Below are 26,902 nucleotides of genomic sequence, written 5' to 3' on the forward strand. Positions count from 1 at the left end.
ATCTCCATGGAGGCCTTTATGGGAAAGCATCATCTGTACTGGTCCTAGAAGCACAATGGGGTAGACTGTATCACACCTAGGAAAGACTGTGGCAAAACTGCATTTCAAAAGAACTGCTCTGGAAGTAACGGTCTAAAAGAATGTTGAAGAAAACCGGCTGTATCAAATCCAGTATCGGAAAGTGCTTTTCTACCAATCAGTGATGGCAAACCTTTTGAGCTCAGCGTGTCAGCATTTTGAAAAACCCTAACTTAACTCTGGTGCCGTGCCACATATAGAAATTTTTTGATATTTGCAACCATAGTAAAACAAAGACTTATATTTTTGATATTTATTTTATATATTTAAATGCCATTTAACAAAGAAAAATCAACCAAAAAAATGAGTTCGCATGTCACCTCTGACACGTGTGTCATAGATTCGCCATCACTGAATTAAATGCAATGTAAATGAAACATATGATCATCATTATAAAACCCCAGTGAAATCTGTATTATATAATTTTGATTATTGGAAGTCCCTAAAGGCAAATGCATTGACACTTAGTGCTTTTTTTTTTTTAAGCATGGTGCCAGAAAAAGGTTGAGAGCAGAGAGCCCTAAGCAAGACTTCTAATACTGTATTCCTCTCCAGCATGAGCTTTGCTCAGAGGCCTTTCCTCATCATCTTCCATGGACTTTGGCTCCAAATAATAAACACAGCCACTTAGAAACCACTTGAATTTCCTTGGGATAGGAAAGCTGTAATAGTTTCCCAGGGCCACAGTAACAGATTACAACAAACATAGTGGCTTAAAACAGCAGGAACATTTATTCTCTCATTGGAAATCTAAACCTGGAGGCCAGAAGTCCGAGGTGAAGGAATGCACTCTGTCTGAAGGTTCTAGGAGAAAATCCTTTCTGGTCTTTTTACATTCGGTGGTTTCAGGTGTCCGTGGCATCACTATCATTTTCATTTTCTAAGGCAGCCATAACAAAGTACCACACACAAAGTCCCACAACAGAAATTTATTTCCTCACCGTTCTGGAGGCTCGAAGTCTACGATTAAGGTGTTTGCAGAGTTGTTTTCATTTGAAGGCTTCTCTCCTTGGCTCATAGATGGCTGTATTCTCCCTCTGTCTTCAAATGGTCTTTGTTCTGTGTATGCCTGTGTCTTCATCTCCTTTTCTTATAAAGACAGAAATAATATTAGATTACTGTCCACCCTAATAAACTTATTGAATCTTAATTATCCTTTTTAAGGCCTTAACTCCACATGAAGTCATATGCTGAAGTACTGGGTATTAGGACTTTGACACATGAATGTTGGAGTCACAATGAATCCCGTCACAACCACAGTCTCTGCCTCTACCTTCATATTGCTGCCTCCTCTTTCTTCTTCTCTTCTGCCTGTGTTAATTCATCCTCTGCCTTTCTTTTATCTGGGTACTTGTCATTTGGTTCAGGGCCCACCCAGATAATCCAGAATTATCCCCTCATCTCAAGGTCCTTGCATTTATCGTATCTGCAAAGGCCCATTTTCAAAGGTTCTGGGGACTAGGGAAAGGACATATTTTTTTATTTTTATTTTTTGGAAAGTTATCATTCAGTGCACTACAGTTGTGTTCCACCAAGATATTAGTTACCCTAAGTCATTCATTATTTTTTTATTTTTAGTAGTATGAAGAATTATAGTTAAATTTAAATGGAAATACCATTTCTTAGTGGAGGGGGGATACTACTATATAGAGACATTACAGCATAATCAGAAATATCTTGTCTTATCTGTCACTTTTTAATGTTATACTTTAACACCAAATATTCAGATAGCATCAAGATTTAAGATTCTTGGCTAATTTCTAAAAATATTTTTTTATTGATTTCAGAGAGGCAGGGAGAGGGAGAAAGAGATAGAAACATCAATGAAGATAGACAATCATTGATCAGCTGCCTTCCGCACGCCCCACACTGGGGATCTAGCCTGCAACCTGGGCATGTGCCCTGACCTGGAATAGAACTGTAACCTCCTGGCTCATATGTTGACACTCAGCCATTGAGCCACTCTGGCTGGGCTCTTGACTAAAATTTAACAAGTTTTTCTGTATCTGTATTTAGGGAAGAGATAGGGGAAAAAGCAGAAATTATATTTCTACATAGTGAGATTTATGACTGCTATAAACACTTTGGTTCTAATTTATCATTTAAAATCATTTGTAAATGTTTAATAAAGATGCAGATCATCTATAAATTTATTTGATTATTTTTATCAGACTACTTATGCAATGGCAAAGAAGAACTAGGACTATAATAATCTAATTTAAGACACTGTTACTTAATTTAAAAATATTTATTGAGCAAGCAACTATTAAGTGCCCAGCTATTGTCAAATTCATATTGAAAACCCATCCTATGGATTATCATTGTACTTAAAGTCAGCACCATGTTGCTTTGTGCTAAGACTCATATAATTATGAACTCATTCTCACAGGACAGAAAATAACAGGTTTTCTAGGTTACCAAGAGTGACATTTAGGAAATAGTAAAATATTAGTAAGCAGTTCAGAGTGGCCAGAGAAAAAGGTTCTTGAGAGACTCGGACATCAAATGAGAAAAGACAGCAAGGGCTCTTTCAGAGTTGATCTTGGTACAGGATGCTTAAGAATTTGCACTTTGTCTATTAGGCAGAAAGACATCATTGAAAATTTGATCAAAATGGGGAGAATGGTATAATCCAACTTAGAAATGGAAATCTAAACCTGGTATAATTTTACAAAGCAAGGAGTAAAATTAATACCAATACCATATTTTCTCACAATACATAAAAGGAGACCTAAATATATGAAAGATATACGAGGTGAATATGAAAGTTCTACCCTTATAATTGATCAATTCACTGTAACCTTAATTGGTATAATTTCTGTTAGTTTGCTTTGTTGTTAATCCTTGCCAAGGATATTTTTCCATTGATTTTTTAGAGAGAGTGGAAGGGAGAGGGAGAGACTGAGAGAGATAAACATCAATGTAAGAGAGACACATTGATTGGTTGTTTCCTACATGCCCCCAACCAGGACTGGGGATCATGCCTGTGACCAAAGTATATGACCTTGATAGGAATCAAACCTTGGCACCCTTCAGTCCTCGGCCTGATGCTCTATCCACTGAGCCAAACAAGCTGGGGCTTTTAGTGTGTTTTTAACTATGGAAGCTTCTTCTATATTTAAAGTAGAAAAATAAACATTAAAAAGAGCCAGCATTTAAAAAAAGTAAGGGGGTAGAGGGAACATATAAAACTTTAAAATACAGCATAAAGCTGCTATAATTAAAACAGTTTGTACCCAGCATAGGAAGACTAACAGCAATGAAATGGAAAAGCAGGAAGGGTTCTATAAATACTCATGAGTATACATAAGATTTAATATATGATGAAGTCATTATTAAAAAATAACTTCACCCCTAGCTTCTTTCACACAAAAAACAACTAATTATAGGTAGATAAAAGTAAAACATGAAACAGAGCATAAAAAAAACCCTCCAGGACACCAATGCAAAGGATTTAATGTTTCAGTGGAAAAGTATATGATACAAGATTTAAAAAATAAAATTTTAAAAACAAAATATTTTAATATGTATTTTATTTATAAAAACAAATAAGCTGAACAAAGATATTACCAAGTAAAAAAAATCACAAAATATTGTTGCTATTTTTATGAGACTAACATATTTTAAATATCACTGAAAATCAATATTTATAAAGATCTATAATCACATAAGATGCTTATTACATGTGCCAAGTTTCTTATAAATAAAAATCTAAAGACAAAGAAAATGTGTGAAGAGGTACTTAAAGGGAAAAATGACTTTTAAACATATGAAAAGTATTGGTAGGAGTGTGAGAAAAGATGCTCTCTCAACACATTTGGTGTAAGTACCAACTGATGCAATCTGTTAAAGGTACATCTTCCCCAGTCTTCTATTATTGACAATAATCATGGATTCATTTTACTCCCTGCTGCTTTCCTTTTCTTTCTTTTATGTAAATACATTTTTATTGATTTCAGAGAGGAAGGGAGAGGGATAGAGAGATAGAAACATCAATGATGAGAGAGAATCATTGATCAGCTGCCTCCTGCACGCCCTGCATCTGGGGATGGAGCCTGCAACCAGGGCATGTGCCTTGACGAGGAATCAAACCTTGACCTCCTGGTTCATAGGTCGACACTCAACCACTGAGCCACACTGGTCGGGCCCTTTTCTTTTTATTATTAGGATACAACATAGAGAATTTTACTAGTTGAATAGTCCAAAGTATTTAGAATTGGGAAACACTCATCTAGTCTTACCTTCTTTTTATAATTACAAAGGACACAAACCAGAGTTTTAAATAATTGTCTTTTATTGTCTACCAAGGGACAGCTTCTGGACAAGCCTGAACAGACTTCTACGGTATTAATGGTTCTATACTCACTACTTATGAGGTAATTTTTACTTTGATTTCAGGTGGGTGTGACCCTGATTTTAAAACATGCTTAATGAAGGGAAGGAGCCAAATTCATAATAGTCAGAGAGTAGGACTTACCTGATGTGAACAAAACAACAAATTCCCTAATACAATTCCGTGATAACAGGGTGTTGCAGTGATGTTCACAATTCACCAAATCTGATGAGTTACAATCCCCAGAACCTGATGAGTGTTGGTGGTTTTGGAGAAGATGAAGTTCATAGCTTGGGTCTCAAATTATGAACCTGATTTGGGTTGTTTTGGTTAGGGATGAGTAAGCTCAGGTTCAGAACGAGTAGCTTTAAACATATTTTTTCTTTTTACAAAAATTCAGTTTGGCAAAATCAAAACATTCTTTCTTTTGTCCAGCAGTTTCCCTTAATTATTAAACACATGTGGATGCTGATGGAAACTTAATCCATGTGTTTCTCATTCACTTGCATTCAGTACATCAAGGGCTCTTTCATAACAGCCTTTGACGTGAAAGAAGCATTCTGGGGCCTTTTCCTTAGGAACGGGAAATGCTTTTCTGCCAAGAAGCTAGTGAACTTTAACCCCCAAAGATTTAAATTCCACTGGAAATGCTGAAGCTAAAAAAAAAAAGAAAGAAAAAAAGCACAGGATTTAACTTGGCAAGACATGTCCCCCAATCCTTCCTTTCTTCCACTTCAGTTGTGGAAAATTACCTGGTGAACACTGGGTTTGTTTTATTTTTCCTGATACCACCTAGCTGATTGTCAGGCCGCATGGAGGGAGAGCATTTGTTCCACCTACCGCTGATGTTCCTGTACCAACGCATATTTAATAAGTGTTGGTCGAATATTCTTCACCCTGAGGAGCAGGCTGCAAACATGGAAAGGAAAAACCTGCTTTCTGATCAAACCCTGCCCTCTTGTAACCATCAGGATTTCTTCTCTCTTCTCTGGGTTGGGCAATCAGCTATAGTGAGGAGGTTAATATAAACAATATTAGTGTAATTCACTGTTATTCTCTAGGAGAGGAATCTGGGCATCTTTTTCTAACTTGTATTTATTTGTGTGTGTTTTTATTCCCCAAAGTGATAACAAAGTACTGCCAAGTTTAAGGATGGGTCTCTGTTCCCTTGGTATTCAATGTACAATCTAAGCCCCACCCCCAACCTTCCTGAATCAGAATCTTCACCTTAGATCCCCAAATGATTTATTTGAACATTCAAGTTTGAGAAGTGAGTTTTGAAAAAGTAAATTCTTTTTTTTAAATGTTTTAATTTAATTTAATTTTTTTCCCCTATAACCATTTATCCCCTCTAGGCACCCTCCCACCTCCACTCTCCCTCCCCTCCCCTTCCCTCCTTCGCCCCCCCCACCCCCCTGCCCAATCACCACACTATGCTAATTCTCCAGTCCGCCACCAGAGATTCTGATTTAACTTGGCCTGGGTATTGTGATTATTTTTTTAATATACTCCAGGTGGTTTTTAATATACAAAAACGTTTGAGAATGACTAAGCTACTTTGTGGAATCTCAGGTTCATTTGGTTTAAGAAAAACACTATCAGAATTTGATGGTAGCCTACGTTTGCCCCTGAAGGGTAGAAAAAGATGGCCAATAACTTTATCTTATGAATTTATGTACTGCCTATTTTGAGCTTGAGTGGATTATCACCCAGGTTAAGTGACTAACCTACAAAGAATTCCCAAACTATTACCTCTAAGAAAGTATCACATCACTGGAAAAGCTGCTATTAGTGTTTCATTGATTTTCTTCCTAGGCTTTCTCTCTGAAAATGCAAATCTTCTCCTGAAGGTAAATATCCTCATCACTGTAGTATAAATAAGGATGTTCAATCACTTTCCAAAGATTTAACCTTATAGTGTGCTGTAAAGGAGTCTCCAAAAGTGTCAAAATATTGAAATCATAGAGTATATATTCTGACCACAGTGCAATTAAGCTAGAAATAACAAGGAAAAATTAACTGGAAAATACTATGTTTGTAAATTAATAAACAAGCTTCTAAAGTAAACCAGGGCTCAAAAAATAAATCAGGGGAGTAAGAAATATTTGAATTGAATAATAGCACAATATGGTAATAGAGCTAAATCTATAAATAGAGGGAAATAGATACAATTAAAACAATTGAATTGTTTTTTAAGAAGTGAAAATCAATGAAAAGGGTAGAAATAAAACAAAATAAACCCTAATAAAGTGGAAGGAAGGAAATGACAGAGATGAAAGCAGAAATTAAAATAATGTCATACATGTACAATAAACCTTCAAAGCTTAAAATGAAAAATTTTAATTTCATAATCTCAGACAAGATTGTGACAAAAAATCAATACCAGGAATAAAAATGTGGTCAGCAGTACAAATTGTACAGTTAAAAGACAATAAGAGGATACAATGAAAAAACAATGCAAAATAATAAGTTTGGTGATCAACTTTGAAATGATCAAATTACAGAAAAACATAATTTCCAAAACTAACCCAAGAAAAAATAAAAAATCCACCACCAGTAAATTTTACCAAACATATAGAAAATAAATAATATTTCCCAAATATTTTAGAAAATGTAAAATAAAGAAAACAATTTCAAACTCATTTTATGAAGCATGTTTTATATGTAAGTCTGATAAGCATATCAGCAAAAGGAAAATTGCAGTCAATCTAAATTAATATTAATAAAGTACTTCTATATGTATGAATACGCATATATGATGTGTCATGACTGATTTGGGGTTAGTCTGTACATGTGAGTGATTCAAAATATTACTCAATGTAATTTACTATATTAATTTAGAAATTGATAAAAATCATAATTATCTTAATGATTAAAAATACTTCATATTATTTTAATTCATATTAATGATAAAAATACTTTTAGCACCCTAGACTTAGAAAAAAACATTACTCTGATGAAATGTTACTGCAAATTTATACATAATAACCATCACATGTAATGATAAATATAGAATAATATTCCCTTCTATTATCCCTTACTAGAAGCCCGATGCATGAAAATCATGCAAGAGTAGACCCTCCCAGCCCTGGCTGCCTTGCACCCCAAAGCCCTCACCCACCCCCCACCCACTGGTCATCTGGAAGGTCATTCCACTGTCTAGTCTAATTAGCATATTAGCTCTTTATTACATAGGATGCCCAGTACTGTACTGGAAATCGTAACTAGTGCCAAAATACAAAGAAAATAAATAAATTTTCAAGTATGGAAAACTGAAATAAAAGTGTCAGTCATTGAAGACACACAAGAAAATCACTAGAATCTACAGATAAGTTATCAGAATTGACTCACAAGTTTGCTAAATTGCTAATAGCAAGATTGTTAGCTACTGGTCGCTTTTTAAAAAAGCAGTTGAATTTTATATTTAAGCAACAAATAGAAAGTGTGATTTTAATAAATATTTATAATTGAAAGAGCAAGGATAAGCCCAGCACCTTGGAGATAGGGTGAGATCGTGCCAGCTGGAGGGTCAGGGGGAAGTAGCAGGACTGAGGCTGTGGGATGAGCTGTCCAGATCAAGGGCACTGCTGAGAATAATTGAGATGGCTGCTTTTATCTCAAAATTATTAAAAATATGTGAAATATTACAAATCAGAATGTTAAAAACTACCCAGATGCTCATTATCTTAGGCTTTGAATCACTTTTAGTCTCTGAGTCTCTTCCATTATTGTCATGTGTCCCAGGCCTTGTGGTGTGAATGCTATACTTCTCTCAGAGACACTGGGAGGCATGGCTCTTGCATAGCTAAAAGCCACTTTCAAGATAAAATTAATGGTAAGGGAGACTGTTCATATAAGATTGAAGCAGGGAGGAAGCACCATGGAGAAGAAGTTGAGGGCAGAGCCTCTCTAGCCAACTCAAAATAAATTGTTCATCCAGTTAGGACCCTGGCCTGGTGTATCTTTATTCTGCACAATATGAGCACCAGCATGGGAAATAGATGACCAGGATTTCTCAGACATTTGAGTATAGATGAGTGAGTGCATAGCAGCTTACAGTGGTCTCAGAGGATGCCCTGCTTTCTACATTTGGGGGCATAGATAATTACCTTATTAGCCTCAATGAAATATGTTGTGCTACAAAATGATTTCACTATAAAATTAAACCATTTTAACTTCTAAGCTAAGTAAGTATATTGGCAAATCTCCCCCAGAAAGGAGCTATGCAGCTGGATAAAGTAGATAAAACAAATATTTTTGTGCCTTAAAAATTGATTAAAGACAGATACTAATCTAAGAAGCACTTATACTTTAACAACTGCCGATCTCTGAGTATATAGGAACTGTGGGAATGTGTGGCATTCTGGCCTGGGCAACTTTCATCTCTGCAGCTTTCCTGATACTGGCAGGGCAGGCTATGAGGACTGGTAGCTTCTGTGTCACCGTTAAAGGTGGGTCACTTGACATGTTATATGCTTGTACTCCCTCTTCCATCAATGCCAGAGGGGGTTTATCCTCCTCAGGAAGAACCACATATACAGAAGGGTTTGTGCCTTTGGTACCCAACAACCCTAATAAACCCTTGAGCAACAAGTCCTTGTGAAAGATGATTTTGATGATTAGATCCTCGGAGAAAGAGAAGCATTCTGTATCCAGAGACAACTCCATGGGATTTTGGCTTTGACTCTTCCCTGATATGGCTTCTAGGTACAGCCTTTTTGAAAAGTGACTATTGCCATGCCCCTGCACTCTTGTCAAAACTAAATGCATGACCCATGGGAGGTTTGTGACTGTCTTGCCAGATCGGTCCATTTGATGGAGGATCAATTCAAATACAAGTAACAAGATGGAAAGGGCCCAATAAACCTACCTTGTCAAATGGAAATAAAAAAAGCGAGAAAGCAGTTGGCCTGATCCTGGTGACATTTCAGCTTTTCATGAAGAGTGACATTTAAGCCTGACATAGAAAAGTGGCAATTATTCCTTTAGAGAAAACTTATCCCTCATTCATCTGCCTAAAGGAACATTACTGGCTCATTGGAGCCCTCTGTTCACAGAGACTTCCCTAAATGCCTGAGATTCCTTCACTAATGGTTCTGCTTACTGAATTCCCATGGGGTCTACTGGTAAAGAAGGCTATGTGATAAGGGAGGTGAGATTTGAGGAATGTGTCTATAAACCAAGGAATGCCAAGAATTACTGGCAACCACCAGGAGCTAGAAGAGGCAAGGAAAGATTACTCCCCAGAACCTTCAGAGGAAGCATGTCTTCGTGGACACCTGGATTTTGGATTTCTAGCTTCTAGACCTGTTGGATTATGCATTTCTGTTGTTTTTAAGCCACCTAGTTTGTGGTAAATTTTTACAGCAGCCCTAGGAACCTAATACATGGACGAAACCAGCGTCTGGGCAATTGCTAATACATCTTGCAGTACCTGGACAAATACTTGAGTCCAAGTGAAAAGGTCAAGTAGTTAGTGATGATATTTATGGTGAGAAGGAAGATGAAGAAGTGAAAGTTTGGCCTGTGATCTGTGAGTATATTTTATCCATTTTACCTTTGAGATCACATAAAAAAAAGAAAGATCACATTCTCTACCTCTAGATATTATTCTGATCTTTTAAGGCCAAGCTGAATATAACTTAACTTCAAGTTACGTCAAAACCTCCTTGTAAAATGCATCAGGCCCCTCTCTGCATTCCATTAAGATCACTCCCAGAACTCTTTTTTATCCATATCATCTGCCTGAATTACTTACATTTACATATCTAGTGAAAATTACCAATGTCCTTGAGAATGGGACCTCTATTCATTTTGATGTTGTCTGGGATTAATACTAGTACAATGCCTGACTCACTGTCTGCATTGTCAGTAGCCACTTAGAGTTTAGTAAATGAATCACTGTTTTAGATCCATGTGTTCTTCATAGTGTTTCTCTAACGTGGTCCTACTGGATTGCAATTAAAGTATGGAACTAAGAAATAGATAGGGCATGAGGTGGTTGATTAATAGTAGAAAAAATGTATCAACTGTGGATTCAGTTCATCTAAACTCACTTGTCTCAATGAAAAGGACAGGGAATTGTGTCTACTTAAGCTCACCTTTCTCAGTAAGTACTTTTTTCCCTCTCTGGGTCCCTGTTTCATGTTTTAGATTTTTTAAAAAATCAATTTTTCCTCCATTTCATGTGTTTATTCTTATTAATTAGGCAGTTTTATGCCACTGAGGCAAATAAACCTACTAATAGGGTTATGCCATGGAGCTGAGTTAAGATCTGTGGAGAATTTCCAGCTGTTTATTTTTCCATCTCCTAGAAAAATTCACAAATGAGCTCCCAATGCCTATTAAGTCATAATTTCCATTTTTACATAGAAAATTGGACTACAATTTGGCAAAGGGACTCTATATTTGAGCTGGCAAGTGGCTGCTATGTCATTATCATTGCTCTTCTTTATTAACTGTCCGCCTTTGCCTTATGTGGTGCTTCGTTGATAGAAGTAACCTCAATCTTGTTGCTATGGTAATAGTAAAAGTAGCTGAGAAAACGTTGTTTGTGGGAAACAAATTCAGGCCTATGCCTGAAGCCTGGTGGAGCAGTTTCCCAGCTTACCCTGTGCTGCTGCCCTTGCAGAAAATCAAAGAACCCCAACTGAAAACCCCATAGCCTAGAGTTGAAATGGAAAAAAGGGAACTGGTATCAGATTATCATTTCTTATGTGTGTGGGAATGGCTTAGTGTGTATGTCTATGTTGATAAGACAGGGCCTCCTCTGCGCAACACCATCAGAGAAATGGACCTGCAAGCTAGAGAAAGACTAGCACCTCTGGAAACTGTTGGCATCAATAGCAAAACTGGGGCAACACAGTAGCATAATGAAAAAAAATTGCTTCACTTTTTTTCTTCCCAAATTCTCTCTTCTAGGGCAGCCTGTCTCCCTGTATATTGACGATATAATTTTTTCCAGAACATGCTTTCATTGGAGTAAGACATATTCAACTCCACTTCTTAAATTTTTAGATTCTACAAAAGTAAACCACCATTTGAAAGAGAACAGCTATCATATGGATAGGTAGAACTTAAGGTCAGATTTATTTCTCTGAATGGTAGAGAACAACTTTGTGGCTGGTCTGGTTTCAGTGACCCTAGTCACTCCCTGTCTCTTCCACCTACTGCTCAAATGTTTGCTCTCCAACCTGACAACTGACGTCTACAATGACAATAGCAGGACCTCCCGCCTCCCTACTTTTCTTCTTTGAGGCAAAACTTTGATGGCTCAATTAATAATGACAATTTGAACAGCTTTAAGATATTATCAGCTATTTATACCCACTGGTGTGCAGAAATTGGAGGTCCTTAGTACAAAACAATAGTGAAAATCTTTCAGCAGAGAGCAGAGGACCACAGACCTGAAATACAAAGAAACTGTTAGGTTAGGTGGCTCTCTTTATTTCCTACGCCGCCTCCTGAGCCACCTAACCTAACAGAAGCCACCCTTTTTAACTTCGGGATGCTTCCTGAGAGCTAGTAGAATCCCAATGTGCTTGCCTGTTATTTTTACCACTAGACAAAGAGTTTTACTGGCTCCTCGTTCTCAGGTTCCATGGTCCTCAAGTGCTCAGCTCTGCAGAATGGTGGTGGTTGTTGTTTGTTTGTTTTTCATCTTTAATATTGAAAGTATTACATATGTCCCTCTTTTCCCCCTTTGACTCCTTCTAGCCTGCCTCCACCCCTCACCACAGGACTTCACCTCACTATTGTCTGTATGTGGGTTATGCATATATGCATACAAGTTCTTTGATCTCTTCCCATCCATCCATCCATCCATCCATCCATCCATCCATCCATCCACCCTTGCCTTCCCTCTGAGATTCATCAGTCTGTTCCATGCTTCTATGTCTCTGGATCTACTTTGTTCATCAATTTATTTTGTTCATTAGATTCCACATATGAGTGAGATCATGTGATGCTTGTCGCTCTCTGACTGGCTTATATTGCTTAGTATAACATTAAAAAGGTTGGGTTTTAACATGGCGATATTAGAAGCTAATTTTGAATCCCTCAAACAAAATTAAATTTCCTGCTAAATATTTTGTTGTGTTTTAACCTTTTATTCCCATGTTTGTTTCATAGGCACACTGAGAATACAGTGCCGCAAGGTTTGCTGTGGCTCATTAATTCATGTCTTCCAGTGAGGGGTCTGGGGATGGTGGAGTGAACAGTACAGGCCAATCATTGTTCAAGTGATTTATCTGTTAACAATATTAATCATAATACCACTGACTTGTGTGGCGTGTTTGTTATGAATTACCCATGTAAGGTAATTCACAAAAACAAAGCAATAAGAGATTATTTCTTGATTTAAAAAACTGAAATTAATTAAACAGTGATAATAATAAAACTTAATAGAGTTTAAATTTTAAAACAAAACTTTTTTATATAAAATATACTTTTATTGATTTCAAGGAGGAAGGGATAGGGAGAAAGAGATAGAAACATCAATGATGAGAATCATTAATCAGCTGCCTCCTGTATGTCCCACACTAGGGATTGAGCCACAACTCGGGCATATGCCCTGACTGGGAATCTAACCATGACCTCCTGGTTCATAGGTTGATGCTCAACCACTGAGCCACACCAGCTGGGCTAAAACAGAACTTTTCTTAAATAAGTTTTTAAAAATCTTTAATTCATAAAGTTGAATAAGAAAAATGACTCAACTGGGATTTCTGATACTGCTGCCCACTTTCAGACATTGTGTCTTTTTAGGCTTCTAGCAAAAATGTTTTTGTCTACTGATGTCCTACTTCTGTCTCTGGGACCTTCACCCATCACATTTACATTCATGAGTGCCATTCCCCAATGTCCTCCTATTCCTCTGTTGTTGTTCAAACACCATTTAGATACACACACACAGACACACATACACACACAACACACACACAACACACACACACAAACACACACACACACACACACACACACACACATATACATGTGCTCTCTTCAATTCTGCCTCTCTTCAGTTCTGTTCTTTTCTAACACCTGACAGAGGTTCCCATTCAGCCACTCACTACTGTTGCCGGAAGCCAATTCTAGCATGTCAGCAAGGGCTGAATCATCTGGAGTGGCTAAAGGGCATTTCCCCAGGCATCTTAATCTACATATTATTGCTTCCTACTGGCCAAACACCTGGACAGCCATAGGCAAATTCTTCCATTCTGACAATGGACTGTGTATATGAAACCTTCCCTTTGATGTGTATATCTCCACCTCACCTTAGGACAAATTGTGTTAATAAAAAGCAAGGGGTCCTGAGATAGGAGAACTTAGTTTCTTTAGCTAGGCTCCTCTGACCCCCAAATGCCTTTCAAAATTATGCTTCGTCTCTGGACTCTTTATTAAGTTACACACAGCCCTTCTCCAGGTTGGCTGAACCCTTCTAGATGCTGGAACAAGAACCCTGGCATACTGTGACTCCTCATTATGAATTATTGGTCGGAAATCTTATCCTGTTGGTGATTGGTTGAATGAGAATTTTGGTCAATGCATTTCTTTTTTCTTGACAACTTCCAGTTAAAATATAGGTACTACTAATATTCCTCTTGCACATCTTGGGGAACCTGGTGTAGAAGGATCACCATCTGAACACATGTTCTAAGTATGGCACTAAAAGATTCTTTAACAAAAACCACTTTATTCCTAAGCAAAATGTCTCCCCATGGAATCTACTTTCCTGCTGAGCCAATCTGAGGATCCCAGGAGAAAACTTCTAAGACTCACTTGCCTCTCCTCTTAAAGTCTGGAGCCAAAGGTTGGCCATAACCAGCCAGTCCCCAATATTTCTCTGCTTGCCTCTGCCATGTGCCTCTAGCTCTGCTTAGGGAGTCTCATTTATGCCCTGCCCTCTCCATAAAATGCACCTGCAAAGTGTCTTCCCACTCCAAAGCCCAATCAGAAAGGGAAGAAGTCAGACTTTCTTCACCCAGTAAAATTATTATACTGCTGTTTTCAAACTTGATTTGTAAAATTATTATACTGCTGTTTTCAAACTTTATTTTTATTGTTGACACTATTACAAATATCCCTCCCTCCCCCCACCAGTTGTCCACCTCCACACAACCCCCACCCTTTCTTCTCTGTGGCCATCATTACACTATTGTCTGTGTCCCTGTGTTATGCATATATGTCCTTTGGCTAATCTCTCCACCTTCTTTCATTCAGTTTGCCCCCCCCCAGCTTTCTTCCCTTTGAAATACATCAGTTTGTTGCATGCTTCCTTGTCTCTAGGTCTATTTTGTTCATCAGTTTGTTTTGTTCATTAGATTCCATATATGAGACCATATACTATTTGCCTTTCTCTGTCTTATTTCATTTAGCATAATAACCTTCAGGTCCATCCATCCTGTCCCTAAGAGGTCCTTTTTAATGGCAGCATAGTATTCCATTATGTAAATGTACCACAGCATTTTTATCCGCTCATCTACTCATGGGCACTTGGGCTATTTCCAGAATTTGGTTATTGCTGCAATGAACATAAGGGTATATGTATACTTTTAAATTAGTGTTTTGAGTTTCTTTGGATTTATTCCCAGAATGGGGAGCAGTGGGTCAAAAGGCAGTTCCATATTTAATTTTTTGAGGAAACTCCATTCTGTTTTCCAGAGTGGCTGCACCAGTAGATATTTTCACCAACAGTGCCTGAGGGTCCCCTTTTCTCTACATCCTCTCCAGCACTTGTTGTTTAATGATTTGTTGATGGTAGCCATTCTGGCAGGTGTAAGGTAGTATCTCATTGTACTTTTAATTTGCATCTCTCTGATGATTAGTCTCCTTGAACATTTTTTCGTATGCCTATTGGTTATCTGTATGCTGCTTTAAAAAATAATTTTTAAGATTGGTGCTTGGTCTCCATTTGTGTTGTACATACTTGGCAGTTACCTTCAGACCTATCTTAAAAAAAAAAAGTCACGGTGGGACAGGAAGAAAGAATGTTGGTCTAGTTGCCACAGCAACCGGTAATCCAATAATGGTCCACTTCCAGCCTCTTCTATAAAGATCTAACTATGAAGGGTCAATATGGCTGACTATAAGCTCCTTTCTACTTTATAGTCCTGCAGATTTTCACATTTTAAAGAGGAGTGTGGGAAGGTTGAGGGATGGGTAAGTGGAGCACCAGGATTTTTAGATAGTGAAACTATTCTGTATATAATAGTGGACACATGCTATTATGCAGTTTTCAGAACCCCTAGAACTATATAAAAAATTGGACCTAATGTAAACTAAACTTTACTTAATAATATGTTGCTGTTTGTTCACCTATAGTCACAAATGTGCCACGCTGATGCAAAATGTTAATAACTGTGGAGGGGGGATGGGGACATCTGGAACTGTACTTTCTGACTAATTTTTCTGTTAATCTAAAATTACTTAAGTCTCTGAATGAGAGAGAGAGAGGAGAGAGAGAGAGGGAGAGAGAGAGAGAGAGAGAGAGAGAGAGAGAGAGGTCTGAATTTCTAGCAAGGGGAAATAAAAATTGAAAAGTGGTTGAAAGTGAGGGGTCAGGCTCCTCCAAGTCCCTTTAATTATTCCCTGCCTATCTGAAAGTGTTTTGATTGCTATGTCCACCCTTATAAACCAGACATCTGGGTAATGAAGTGAATTGTATTCAGAGAGTCTTGTAAGGGTAAAAAAGGTTAGACATCGCTCCTTCTCCCATCACACCCCAAAAACCCCCCCACACAAAAAGCAATTTGCCTATGCTTCAGTTTCTATAAAATGCACAGATGTGCTAGAATTTAGCTGCCTCCCTGGGGAGCAATAAAGTGTTGCTATGAAGTGTTTCAAGACTAGAGCATCCAGGACCTGGCACTGTGGTGGGACACAAGGGAGGCGATAAAGCACAAATTGAAAAGCAGTGTTACTTGGGAAATTGTAGTTTAACACATGTGACAGGCAGTCTCTCTTGTATGTTAAGATTTCTTGTCCAGCCAGCATGGCTCAGTGGTTGAGCATCGAACTATGAACCAGAAGATCATGGTTCGATTCCTGGTCAGGGCACATGCCTGGGTGGTGGGCTCAATTCCCAGTGTGGGACTTGCAGGAGGCAGCTGGTCAATGATTCTCTTTCATCATTGATATTTCTATCTCCCTCTCCCTCTCCCTTCCTCTCTGAAGTCAATAAAAATATATTTTAAGAAAAGATTTCTTTCTCATTGCTTTCAGAATTCCTTGTGCCATTATATGTTGGATGGGCCATAGCTTTCCCTTTCTCTATAGCTTAATCTTAAAGTAAGAGGAGGAAGACTGGGGGAAGATCACATGTAAAGCCTTTGACAGAAACTTGGCATGTCCTGCCTTCCAGCTTTAACTGTCAGTTTCACCACCCATTTCTAGGACATACACATCTTTCAGAGTTTAGCTCAAATCCACCTCCTAAAACCCCATCCTGATGGTGATTTTCACACTCCCCACCCTCTCCCCCCAACTTCTTAAGGATCCCTTCAGCAGGACAACTCAAAGTTCAGAACTTGATCACATGACACTGTATTGATTGTTGTATTTGCAATTTACAATCTTGCCTAAGTTGTTGCAAATTGTGAAATACAGGTAATGATCTGTTAGCAGTAAACCAAAGGGCAGCATGACTATATTTTCTACCTTAGGAAGATGGGAAGTTATTGGGAGAAGTAGAGTCTAGAAAAATTAGGAGAGATTACCGGTTACAAAGTTTCCCTACTTTAGATCTTTATCTGGGATTAAGCCTTTATAAAGACAAAGAGAATTCAAAATGACTGAAACAAATATTTGTAATAGTTTAGTTGAATCTCTCTTTTTTTTTGGTAAGTAATGAGATTGAGTCACAGAAAGATTAGGTGCAAGCCCAAGTTTCAGTGAGAAATAGTCACAATCATATGTATAGCCAAAACATGAAAATCTTCAAATTATTGGGCCTGACTTTATTATTATTATTAATTACCTTAGACATAGTTGTGTGTTTTTTATTCTGGTCATGGAAATTTTGAAAGACTTCTGGCAAAGACCTGTCAATTTTCCTTGTTAGTATGCAGTATTGATTCAACTCCTTTGCCTAATCTGAACACTAACTTGCACCAGCACCATGGCTAGGTCACATCCATTCCTGCGGTGCTTTGCATTTATAAAGGTTTGCTTCATTCCACCTATGCCCTAGACATGTTTTGCAAAGGAGAAGGAAACAATTGCCCTCCTCTACAGATGGACCTTTTTCTATAAACTCCTCTTAATCACTTTCACTCCCCAAAACTGATTAAATTCTTTACCAATGACAGACCAAACCCAAGGTTTAGATTTTGTTTTGTTTTGTCACAGATGTGACCAAGAACTGACTAATACATAGTCGCTTACCCAGCATTTATTGAAGGCTTACTGTGTGTTAGATAAAGATCCAAGAAAAGGCATAAACTCTGGCCTCTTAACAGAAGCAATTTCTATACTTCACTGAAGCAAAAGGGCTATGGGGCAAGCAATGACACGTGGAGTTCAGTGTAGGATTCACTACACTGAATTTGGGAGTTCAGCGAAAGATGCACACAGCTGATTCTGTTGACAGTGTTCTGAGGAATATCAAGGTTTAAATCAGCACAATGGAGGAGAGGAAGATGTCACAGGTGGGTGACCCTGAAGGGACAGAGTACAGGGCGAAGCAAATCATTTAACTAAGTCAGTGAGGAGACTGTTCTGGCCTAAATAAGAGAGCTGGTTTGGGAAGATAATAAAAGATGAAGCAGAAACGCATTTTAGGATAGACTGTGCATCACCATTCCTGCCAAGATTTTGTGTTGTGAGCACTAATGTGTGAACAAAGGATGGGGTTTCAGAGCCTCGTCACAGAGCCAGGGACATTCAAGTTTGACTTTTGGAGTGTAAAGCCACCACTTGCAGAATTTGGGCATGTTTTTTTGGTTTCTCTGGGCTTTGGTTTCCTCGGATGCAAAATTGAATTAGTAAAATCTCATAGGTCTTTTATAGAAAGCAGAATAGATCCTATATGATAGAGTAGGGAGTGAAAAAATATTTTTTGGCTGTTGTTTTTCAGTATTGGTTTTATTTTTGGTTTGTTTTTACATAGCAGTCTTGTTGATGTATGACTGTTTTCTGCTTAGCTTTTTAGTCATTATTGAAGTCAGAATATTCCCTAAAACAATGCATCTTTTTCTGCTGATTCTAATGACACGGCTGCGTTTTAGAGCCAACATATTCTCCCTGATAATGGGATCATAGACTTAGAATTTCAATTTATCTCTTGTCAGCACTTCTTTACATTTTTGGAGTTATAACTCTCTGTCATCATCTGACCTTGTGTGGCATTTTTTAAAAAATTAAAAGCTATATAACAGAATTTTATAATAAAAATGGAAAGAGACCTATAAATAATTTTATTTTATACTTAAAGAGAACAGTAGATTTAATAAGTAGATAAAATGGGTAACTTTAAAAGATTTTTCCCTTCAACAAAACTAACTGTCCCCCTCAATGACCTCCTATAGTGCCAGAAATTCCACCATATGTTCTCCTCCTTAAGGAGCCATGGACCCAGCAGGAGTATATTGATACAATGATTGTTTTCATGGCATTTTATTCCCTAGGAGGGGAAACAAACAGCCAGCACACCAAAAGGATATGTGTTATCTCATCTCATATTGATCACACTCTCGGTTCCTCTCCTCTAACAGAGGGAAGTGCTTCAAAAGTGGCCAGTGACAAAATAAGAGTAACAGCAACTACCTACAGTACTTGCTATATGCCAGGTAGGTACAATTCTCAGAGCAGATTTTAGAGATGGGTACTTTCACCACCCCAACTTTATACTTAAAGAAACTGGAGGAGACAGAGATGTCTAATGTCCGAAAAAGTAAGTTACAGGGTTGGGATTTGAACTGAGGCCCTTTGGCTCCAAGTTAATGCTTAACCGTTATACTAAACTATCTTGCCCTATATAGTGGTTATTTATTTCCTGTTCCATGACCAATGATGACATCTTTTGGGGAGATATGCGGGAAATCCAACTAGATCTATTGACAGATAATTTTTTTTACATCTACAGTGAAAGGTTTTAGTTCTGTTCATGTGTGTCCCCTCATCACCCAAGTTCAGGGATCAAGTTGTCACATGAGACAGCTTCATCTTTGAAATCTTTGTGAGGTTGTAAGGCAGTAGCCCAATCAGGGGAAATTTAAAAAGTTGGCTTCTTATGTCTTGCCTTCTTCCAAACGTTAAAACTGACTGGAAAAAGGTGGTTTCTTGAAGTTTTTACATTACATATCCAAGGTCCTCACAAACCTCTATAGCCTGAAGCTTATCTAGCAATAAAAAGTGTGCATTTGGAAGAAGTAATTAAACAAGGAGACCATTAGACTAAGGTGGCTCTAATACCTTGGCAGCCTTCATAAGCAAACCAAAACCTAAACCAGACTCAATTCCTGTGAATGCCTCAAGGTTAATAAATTGAAACTTAAGAACAACTAATTACAAACAACCAACTAGACTCTCCCAAATAAAGAAACAATTAAAGCTATAGCCAATCAAATAATGTCCTTGTTTTGCACTCACATCTGTTCTATTCCACTAGTATTCCTGCTAATGGGATACTCCTACCCATTTTTGTTTTGGCACAACCTGATTTAAATAGATATTTGCTCAAATAAACATATCAAAATTTTAATGCACCTCAGTTTATTTTTTAGCAGTCACAATAGACCAGATCTCCTGAAGAACTAATTTTATCAGTAGACACCAGAGCAGGGGTAGCAATACAGAAGAGGAAAGTCAAAAGTCCTACATCACTCACAATTCCCCAACACAGCGGTTCTCAACCTGTGGTTTGCGACCCCTTTGGGGGTCGAACGACCTTTTCACAGGGGTCGCCTAAGACCATCGGAAAACACATATATAATTACATAGTTTTTGTGATTAATCACTATGCTTTAATTATGTTCAATTTGTAACAATGAAAATACATCCTGCATATCAGATATTTACATTATGATTCATAACAGTAGCAAAATTACAGTTATGAAGTAGCAACGAAAATAATTTTATGGTTTGGGGTCACCACAACATGAGGAACTGTATTAAAGGGTCGCGGCATTAGGAAGGTTGAGAACCACTGCCCCAACATAAAGAGTGATCCTGAAGAAATAGAATATAACACAGGACAGCTCTAATAGGAAAAGAGGCTGGAAGACTGATGCCCAAAAGGACATGATAGCCCAGAATATTTATGGAGTAAAGCATTTAAAACAGAAAGGATTCCACCCTAGCCAGTTTGGATCAATGGATAGAGCATAGGCCTGTGGACTGAAGGGTCCCCAGTTCGATTCCAGTCAAGGGTATGTACCTCAGTTGCAGGCTCGATCCCTGGTCCTGATTGGGGTGTATGTGGGAGGCAACCAATCAATGTGTCTCCCTCACATTGATGCTTATCTCTGTCTCTCCCCCTCCCTACCACTCTCTCTAAAAATCAATGGAAAAATATCCTCAGGTGAGGATTAACTAAAACAGAAAGGGTTCCAAAGGCAAGTAAGTGCCTCTAATATGTGAAGGAGTTGGCCAGTCCAGGCACATGCATCTGGAAGCTTATCAACCCAGAGGAGGTACTAGTATGTCAACAATTGTGGAGAACTATGTTTTCCAGAGATGACCACAACAATATACCAATTTGTCACTTTGTTCTGCAGTATGACCTTATTGCTCTTCCATCAACAGATAGAGTCTATTTCTCTACCCTTTGACTCTGGGTGAGATGGGACCAGTGGCTGTTATCCAAAAGAATATGGTAGTAATGACAATGAGAATGGAATGACCATGCTGAAAGCCCAACATGCATGGACAGCCCCAGCTCCCAGGGAACAGCCAGCATCAAGTCTAACCACATAGGTGATCTATCTTGGTTCTCTAGACCAGTTCATCCTTCCAATGACTCCTCTTACATACCTTCCATTCTCTCCTTAACTGTCTCCAAAAAGAATTATCCCTTCCATCATGCTGGATATCCATTGTCAACTAATAAGAAGTAGAACTTTGTCAGTTGAGGGGGTGGGAGGGACAGTGCAGGAAGTAAATCTTCTCCCTTGGTTCCAATGTGCTTTGTTCCTGTACAGCCTACTAAACTAAGATAGCTACCGGTATAACAACATTTAAGTTAATTTTTATAAAAAGTATACTCTCTGAAATTGCATAATATTTTTGAAAAAGAAAAAAAAAAACCTCACAAAAGTGAACAAAATAAAAAAGAAGCTCCATAATACCTCTAAGAGACACAGCTACATTAAAAAAAATTAAGCAAAAATAATATATTGTAACAAAATGTATGTTATTTTATGGTATTTTATATTATGACTTTTTTTCTTACTGACTTGTGAAATAATCTTATTAATTAATGACATGTTACTGAGATTACTACATTCTTAGTTTCTCAATGTCTGCATTTATTTAAATAATTATTTTTTACTGGTTTCTTAAATAACTGTACTGTTTTATCTAGTTTTATTTTAGAAAAACAACAAAACATATACATTTAAAAAAACCACATCAATTTTAGAAGCCATTCTCTTAGGTTTGTTTCTTTTTCTCTATAATAAGGAATGCCAATAGGTTAATTAGATAACACATTTATGCTGTTTAGCAAAAAAAATTATCTATTGTTAGTTTTATTATGTGTGATCTAAAGATGGACATTTTGAAGAGTATGGCAAGTTGACACAGTGGATGTTCTGGTGCTTCTTTCCTTAGTCACACCATAGACTTCAATGGTGACCTAGTCTGATTTTGTGTGAGACAGTCACTGATGAGATTCATCTTTTAAAAACAATTGATTATATAATACCATATTCTTATAAGTATCTTTTATAACAATAGCTAAATAGATTTCAAAGGTAGCATAGGGCAGGGGTTGGTAATCAACAGTGCATGGGTGGTCTATTTTTTATAAATAAAGTTTTATTGGAACACAGACACACCCATTAGTTCTCATTGTCTGTGACTGCTTTCACACTACAATGGCAGAGTTCAGAAGTTTCCACAGAGACTGTCTGACTCACAAAGCCTAAAATAGTTATTATATAACTCTTGCAGCAGTGGCACACTGGTCAAGGGTAATTACTTGATTTTCACAAAACCAGTTGAAAAATAAATTTTAGTCAAGCAATTTGTATATCTGCATCAGTCAGTAAACATGCATTTACTGAGTCCCCACTCTGATTTCAGCATCCTTGGAGATAAAAATTAAAGAATTATATACATAACCTGTATTCATAAGAAATTTCTAATAAAGTCAGGGAGACAAAATATCCACACAAATAAAATGACATGGAATATAAAATTGAGTGTATAGTATAGAAATGCAAGGGGAAAAAAAACTCTATATGTGGCACTATACCTTTCCCACAATTCCTAGACTGACTGATTGAGGCCATCTACAAGCATTTTAGGGTGACTACTTCAGTTCCGTGTCCTCTGAGCTAAGGTGTCTTCTCTTTGCTGATTTGGGAAGAAGTCCATAAACTAGTTCCCTTAAATTAGTAAGTTCTTGATAAATGACACACACATTGAATTGTGTCAATAACCGTGATGTTTCTACAGAGCAATGAGTTTTGCTAACTCTGAACAATGGATAAATGACTCATCTAGTCGGTTCAAATGACCTGTTTGGTGCTATCTGCACACAGTAATTTACTGGAGGAAATTGGATTTTGCTGGCTTTACTTCCTGCTTTGTGCACTTTGTGCTTCTTCCCTCTTTGATTCTGACTCGTAAGTCAATCTTACTTCAACGTGAAGCTTTTTAAATTCTAATACTTTGTGAGAAACTTTTAGAAATTATAAAATTAAAACGAACAACTTGCTGTTACGAATATGCTCATGAGACTATTAAAGTTAAGATGGATAAAATGTTAAGCAAACATTTCTAGAAGTATTCTATAATTCAGAAGAGTTACTCCCATATAATTTCACTCCTAATTGATTTAATTTCATCTTAGAACACTTAGTAAAGTGAAATGCATGGGTGTGAACACTGGGAGCATTTAGATTTCAGGTAAACAAAACTTCACTTGCCCTAAAAGCCAGTACAAATATTTATGTTAACTTGCTGCTCGTTGTCACCAAAGTTGTGAACAAAAGTGGTTCTTTCAATCAAACTCTGACATTGAACTTAATGAAGCAATCAATAAGCCAACCAGGGAGTATCTCCTGAGTATCTACTTAAGGCACTGCATTGTTCTTGTCACCATAATAATTCTGATTTTTTTAAAGAAGTAAATTTATTTTAGAAGACAAGATATATAAAAGGAAAAACAGTAAAATGTTTAAGAACATAAAATTAAGTGAAAGTAGAGGATGTATTTAACAAATTTTTAGAATCTCCCATGAGTGTAGTCCACCACTTAATATGTAAGAAAAGCTAAATAAATTATTTGTAAAAAGAAGTCATTGATAAGTAAATGTGATTTATAATCTCTCATGTAGCTAAGTTAAGAGAATTTCTTAATTGGATTTTGAGACAATTTAGGAAATCCTCAATGAGGTTATGGATTTTTTCAGCTTATCCTTTCAGAATAAGAAGACATTGATAAACAAAGTGTTGAGGTAGGCATTCCAGAAAGTGAGAAAAACATGACCAAAGTTATAGAAATAGAAATGGCATGGCATCTGAGAGAAAGCTGATCTGCTTGTACGTTAGTAGAAAAATTGAAGCCAGATTTATGTGGATACTTAAAACCAAGAAAAAATGGAATTGACATTATGAGTGATAGTTTTTGCAGGTTTTTAAAGATGTTGGCTAGCTATGAAGTGAATATTTTGTTTTCATTGAAAATTATCGCAAAGAATCAGTGCTTTATAATAGGTTTTTAAAAAAATCTGGACCAAGATTTATTTAGTTTGATAATTGGCTAGCATGAACATAGGGGTTTCTTTGTCATTTATAATGCAGTGGCAACTTGACTTTCTTAGTAAGCTTTCACTGTCTTCAACTTAGACCTATACAAATTATATTCATTAAACTTGACTATAATAACCTTTTGTGACCCTCCCGATTCAATTTTTAACCCAAAATTGTTCTTTCAGATTGTACTAAAAGTCAGCTTACTATCTAAATTTTGTATAATTCCATTCTCTTCTGTGTGCATTAACAGCCTAAAGAAGAGTTGATAGTGATGGTTGTCTTGTTTACACACAAGGAGGCACACACCAACTTGTTTTACTTAAATAAAATGGTTTTTGGAGTTTTTGTTCCCTTAAAAACATAATTACTCTCATAAATTCCCTTAAAATGTTTTTATTTGAAATTTTTGCATAAGACCACCTTCCCTACATATTGATTCTACTTCTAACAGAAAAACAAAGTTGACTTTCTAGACTATCGATATATGATGCAAAAAGTCTGAACACAATCTAAAATTCATCCAGATACTATTTGTAACAAGGATAAAGAATAAGCAATTCATCAAAGTAAGCTAGTAAACTTTTATGAGGAAGATGCTAAGGAGCTAGTTGAATTTATGGAGGACACAGGTCAGCAAAGTTTCCTTGTTGAGATGCTACTCCAACGTTAGTGTTCTATTAGGAGGAGAACAAGTGGGAATTAAAGGTAGACAGAGACCAGATACAATTAAAGTCTCCTAGGAACAGCAGATTAGAAACAAAATCATAGGCTATAGAATCAGGAGAACTTCAGGCAGAAGTGTAGACTGGCTTCTTGAAAATACCAGTAAGCCCAAAGTCAATTCTTTCCTCTCACTTGAATCAGAAAACTTGTCTCTTACTTCTTCCAGAAACCAGAAGTAATCAGTGTGATCTGCCTCATCTCCTCAATAACTTCTACCCACAGCCCCCCCCCCCACACACACACACAAATCATTTCCTGCACTATGAGAAATTTATCTGCAACTTCTCCTATTCATAACCTCTTTGTTCTTAAATCAGTCTCTTATACATTTTCGAGTACTATACTCCATTGGTTAACCCATTCCCATTTAATCGGTGTTCTTACAGTTTAAACTGCTCCAATCCTGAAAATTATTTCCAAAGACCAGACTATTTCTCCTACCACCTTCCCATCTCTGCTTGCCTTTGTAGCTGTACTTCATGAAGAATTAAGGAATACATCCTCTTTCTAATTCCTCAGCTACTATTTATTCCTTACTTCTTAACCTAATGGTCTAATTTCAATCCCCACTGCTCTAGAGAAATTATGTCCACCAAAACTGTAAACGGCCTCCTAATCGCTCAATTAGGCAATCCCTTATTTACTTGGAAATCTGGTGCATCTGACATTATTGGTTATTTTTATCTTCATTTCCTTCTTCTCTTAAATTCTATGACTCCTCACTTTCCTTACACGTATTTTCTCTGAGAGTTTGAAATTGGTATCTTTTATGAAATATTCTTCCCTTTAGGCTATTACTTCTGCCTTATGCTCTTCTCCACAAGCTCTCTTTGAAATATCTTGCCATGCTTGTATTTTGTAAAACTAAATAGTAAAACAAAACAATAATCTGATTAAAAACAGACAGACCTGACTAGACATTTTTCTAAAGAAGACATACAGATGGACAGAAGGGGCATGAAAAGATGCTCAACATCAGAGAATTGGAAATCAAAACCACAATGAGTGATCATCTCATACCTGTTAGAATGGCTATTATAAAAAAAGGTAAGAAATAACAAGTATTGAGAAGGATGTGGAGAAGAAGGAATTCTTGTGCACTGTTGGTGGATATGTAAATTAGTGCAGTCTCTATGGAAAACAGTATGGTCATTCCACAAAAAAAAAAATGAAAAATAGAACTACCATATGATCTAGCAATTACACTTTTGGGTATTTATTCCAAGGAAAGAAGCATACTAATTTGAAAAGATGCATCCCCATGTTCATTGCAGTGTTATTTAGAATAGCTAAGATAAGGAAAACAACCTAAGTGTCCATTATTGGATGAATGGTTAAAGAAGATATGAGATATGTAATGTATTATTGTCCTATATAATAAAAGGCTAATATGCAAATCGACCAAACCGTGTAACAACTGGTCTCTATGATGTGCACTGACCACCAGGGGGCAGACGCTCAACATGGGAGCTGCCCCCTGGTGGCCAGTGCGCTCCCATAGGGGGAGCGCTGCTCAGCCAGAAGCTGGGCTCATGGCTGGCAAGCACAGCAGCGGTGGTGGGAGCCTCTCCCGCCTCCTCGACAGTGCTAAGGGTGTCCGACTGACGGCTTAGGGAAGTGGGCCTAAGCCGTCAGTCGGACATCCCCCAAGGGCTCCTGGACTGCAAGAGGGCACAGGCTGGGCTGAGGGAACCCCACCCCCACCCCAAGTGCACAAATTTTGTGAACCAGGCCTCTAGTTCAGACATAAGAAAATTAAATCTTGACATTTGTGATATGGACCTTGAAGACATTATGCTAAGTGAAATAAGTCAGACAGAGAAAGACAAATACCATACGACCTCTCTT

The sequence above is a fragment of the Myotis lucifugus genome, unplaced genomic scaffold (genome assembly GCF_000147115.1).
Source record: "Myotis lucifugus unplaced genomic scaffold, Myoluc2.0 scaffold_16, whole genome shotgun sequence".
Lineage (NCBI taxonomy): Eukaryota > Metazoa > Chordata > Mammalia > Chiroptera > Vespertilionidae > Myotis > Myotis lucifugus.